This window comes from Primulina huaijiensis, chromosome 14 (assembly GCF_012295235.1).
Source record: "Primulina huaijiensis isolate GDHJ02 chromosome 14, ASM1229523v2, whole genome shotgun sequence".
Taxonomy (NCBI): Eukaryota; Viridiplantae; Streptophyta; class Magnoliopsida; order Lamiales; family Gesneriaceae; genus Primulina; species Primulina huaijiensis.
The window spans coordinates 5,139,674-5,144,491 of NC_133319.1; positions in this window are offsets into that span (position 1 = coordinate 5,139,674).

A 4,818-nucleotide genomic window follows, 5' to 3' on the forward strand; every position below is an offset into this window, starting at 1 on the left:
TATATATAAAATTTTTTTAGCCCAGTGTGAGCCGGTATGCTGGCTCCGCCCTTGGATATCTGGATTCATAGCTGCCCCTTTGTTCAATTCAATTACAAAAAATAAATATAGTATTGAATTGAAATAATATATATCAAAACATTTTCTTACAAGCTACACTCACACATATTTTTTTCTTGAATCATATCATGCTCTTTCTCCAGTTCAACGCGTATATATGTTTTTGCATCAATTTCCGTTATTATTAATATATTCGACATTTATATTCATTATATGTTACGAATACATTAAATAAAAGGGAGGAGAAAACCAGTATGGAGTCTCCCATAAAATATGGAGACTCATATGATCCAACCAGCATCCCAGGGGTTGTCGTGTGAAGCATTGTCGTGTGAAGCATATAGTCAACACAAAACTCTTATAAAACGATTTCATGGGTCATTTTTGTGAGACAAATATTCTATTTATATAAACTATGGAAAAAAATTATTTTTTTATGTCAAATGTATTATTTTTTATTATAAATATAGACAGAATTGATACGTATCACGAATAAAGATTTGTGTGAATATCTCACATTATGCTGACTCTATAGTCAAGTGGTAAAGTGTCGGATTTTGATACAGGCCAAATGTTGCACCAATGTGGCCTAAAAACTGAAAGTACACATAAATAGGGTAAAAATCCAGATAACAAAAAATTCTTTGGACGAGTCGTAGAACCATATAAAAATAAAAAAGTTAAAAAGAGGGATCAACGGAACAAAGCCTTCATACAATTCCAATGCAACCGGCATTGCAGATACACCATAAATATTTGTATACAAAACTAATTACAATCAACATGAGAAGCGTAGGGCTCGATTCCCTACAAAAAATGGAAGCTAATTGTTGGAAACTTAATTTCGTTTGTTTGACAAATCATTTATCTATTGGACTAACTGATCAAGTATTCGTATTATACAGCTTGCCTAACTTAAGTATCACGTGAGTTATCAAAGGCAACCGAATCCAGCTGAACTGAACCTTCGAAGTTAACTGACTGATCAGTTGGAAACTGATCAGTTGAACCTAACTGGATTTCTGAAGACAGCTGACTGATCAGTTGGAAACTGATCGGTTGATTCACTCAGCACAAGCTTATCAGCTGATCGCTCAGCCATACACGTCATCAAATGAAAAGGACGATCAACCGACATCAGTAAAAGCAGACTGCAACTCGTAGTGGAACGCCGCATTTCAGAGTCTACAATGTACGATTGTCAGGAGAATATCGACGTGGCAATCAACGGATATAAAATTCAAATATTATATCAAGTTACCGTTAGAAGAGAAGCCTATAAATAGGCGAAGAGAGCAGCTGAAGAAACAATGATACAAGAACAACTATTTTACTCAAGTTGTTACTCTGCTGAAATCAAAAGCCCACTCTTACTAAGTTCTATCTGTAGCATTCAAGGCTACCGTCTTTGAGCTTGTTAGCACAATGTAATCTCTGTTAAATTGTTAAGTTGTGCTAAGATTAGTCACGAACTAAAATAGCCTGTTGTAACTAAGAGTTTCAGTTTTGGCACTGATAAGGCCAAACTGAAGTGGGTCAGTACAAACATTGTATTCGATCAAAGTCTTTTAGTAGAAATCCTATCTTCGTGATAGAAGGGGTGACGTAGGATTTATTCCATTCTCCGAACATCTAGAAACAAATCTCGTGCTTTTCATTTCAGTTACCTTTTATTTTAGTTATTCTAGCTTTCATTCAGTTTACTTCTGCAACTATTTTCTCAGTTAAACTGATTGTCATCGACTGACGAGATACTGAGTATCAGTTTGTCATTAAACTGAACTCTACTTACGAAAAACGAACATAATCTGTGAGTGTTTATTCAACCCCCCTTCTAAACACTTTTCACTTCTTAACCGATCCTTTCAAGTGGTATCAGAGCGGTTGTATCTCGTCTCAGAATATCTACACTTTCAAATTGATCATTATGTCTTCCTTCAACAAGATCCCTATGTTTTCCAGGGAGGACTTCGATGACTGGAAAATAAGAATGCAAGCTCACTTAGCTGCACAAGATGATGACATGTGGTACGTTATCACTGACGGACCGATGAAGATTCTGAAAGCCAATACAGTAGTGGCTATTACTGAAGGGGTACCTCACCGTATAGAAAAGCCCAGAGATGAATGGACAACAGAAGACAAAAGAAAGCAAATCTGGATAATGTGGCAAAGGATATACTGTACAGACACTGGACAAATTAACCTTCAGCAAGATCAAGATGTGTAAGACAGCTAAAGAGATTTGGGAAAAGTTGATCCAGCTGTGTGAAGGAAATGAACAAAGCAAAGAAAATAAACTTTCTGTTCCTGTGCAAAAATTTGACAATATCAAGATGAGAACTGGAGAATCGATGCATGAGTATGATGAGAGATTCAGCTGCATCATCAATGAACTCAATGCACTTGGAAAAGTGTATACCAACAAAGAAGTTTCATTAAAAGTGATCAGAGGTCTTCCCAAGGAGTGGGACGTAAAGACCATGGCAATGAGGGAATCCAAGGATCTAAACAGAGTTGAGCTTCATGATCTATTCGTTGATCTGAAAGCCTATGATTTTGAGCTGCAAACTCGAGAAGGAGAGCCTTCTACTCCAGCAGTCACAACTGCATTAGCTGCTGTCGGAACAGAACCAACTGGTTCAGTCGAGAAGTCTATTGATCAATTGAGCAATGATGCTATGTCATTATTCATTAAAAAATTCGGAAGATTTATGAGAAGAAATCAAGGGAACTTCCAGAAGAATTATTAGAGAAATAATTCTAAAGATGAATCAAATGGTTGCTACAACTGTAGCAAACCCGGTCACTTCATTGCTGACTGTCCCAAACCCAAGAAGGACAGTCAGGGCTCGACTGAAAGAAGAAAGAAGTCATATGAGCATAGAAAGAGATCCAAGGATGATAAGAAGTTTTTCAGGTAGAAGCATGAGGTACTCTTAGCTGAAGAAAGTAAATCTAAATGGGCAGAAACTGACAGCGAGGAGTCAGAACCAGAAACCCCATGCAGTTCCAATGATGGTGAAGAGGAAGTGAAGTGTCTAATGGCTGGTGATACAGAAGAGGAGTCAAGCAGTCAACAGGTATTTGACTTCAGATCAATTGATTTCACTAGAGAAGAACTTATTTCAACTCTTCATGACATGGTTAATGAGTATCATAAGCTTGCCTTATCGTTTGAAAAGGCCAGAGCAAAGCAAACTGATCCCATAGACAATAAAACTAAAACTGATGAATCAGTTGATGTGTAGAGTCTAAAAAGTGAGATGTTGAGCTCAATGCTGAAAAGAGCAGGAATCAATCAATGATTTAAAAGTTGACGCTTGAGAATTCAAAGCAAACTGAGCTCATTCAGGCTTGGAACAAATCATCTGTTGCATTAACTGAAATGCAGAACTCACAGAAATCAGTTACTGATAAAACTGGTTTAGGGTTCAACAACCAAGATTAAATGATTCCTAATGATACTTGTGGCGCCCCAAATCTCGCCACGTAATCATACAACATGTGACGTCATATGCATAAAAAGTTTCTTTTCAACGACGTAATAATATAATGCATATACGACAAAATAGTGCAATCACCACACTATCTACATCAGTGTAGCAGAAACAATATAATAAATACACACATACAACTCAAATAAGACAATAAACTATACTGTCTCTATCTACTATCAACTACAGGACTGTTTGACTAGACACACCTAGTCCTTCACCACTATTCTGTCTCACAGCAGAGTCCTGTAACTTGTCCAACAGAAACAACCCCCAAAGGGTGAGCATACACAACAATCATCATCGTAATACATAACAGTTATATTATCAACAATATAAAATATAACTGGAATGATAACAGAAATACTCCCTTTGCTGTCTCTGGACAATCAAACCACCAACGATATCAACGTCATCACTCCCATACTACTGCAACAACAACATCGACGATACGTCGCACCCCATCACCGGCGACAGCAATATCATCGAACGAATAACATCAACGATACGTCGCACCCCTACTCCGGCGACAGCAATATCGTTGAACGAATAACATCGACGATACGTCGCACCCCAACACCGGCGACAGCAATATCGTCGAACGAACAACATCAACGTGACGTCTCCCAACAAACGACAGCCAACAATATCAACGATAATAAACAACAACAGATATAATATCAAATCACCCAATACCAGTGATTTATCATCGTTCAACGCAATAGTATTCATCATACTAAACAATAACAACATATGCTCGTACGTCAACACGTACTTGGTAATCGAGTATATATAAAATCTGGCTATTTTTTTGATCCCGAGGCTTGTGTTGTATCTAAATAATTCAACAACAATTATCAGATCATTATCACCGTATCAATACAATCATAACATCCTCAATATACAACATCAAATAGCCCAACAATAATTAATTCAACAACATATAAAACTCGATTATAAATTCTTATCGTTCATCAATTTAATATTCTAGAGTATTTAATTCACAATACTACCATCAAATACACCCTAATTAATTTAACATCAAATAATAGGCTATTTTACAACATCCGTCAAATTACGAAAATTTTATATCAACGTGTAACCTATACTTCGTAGACTCCGAATATATAATCAGAATTAATAACAACTGACAAACAACTCTCTAATCTCAATCCAACAATTAAAAATCCCTAATTATAATAAATTGGGAAAAATTCTAAACAACAACACAATAATCTTCTCTACTTCGTTAAAATCATAC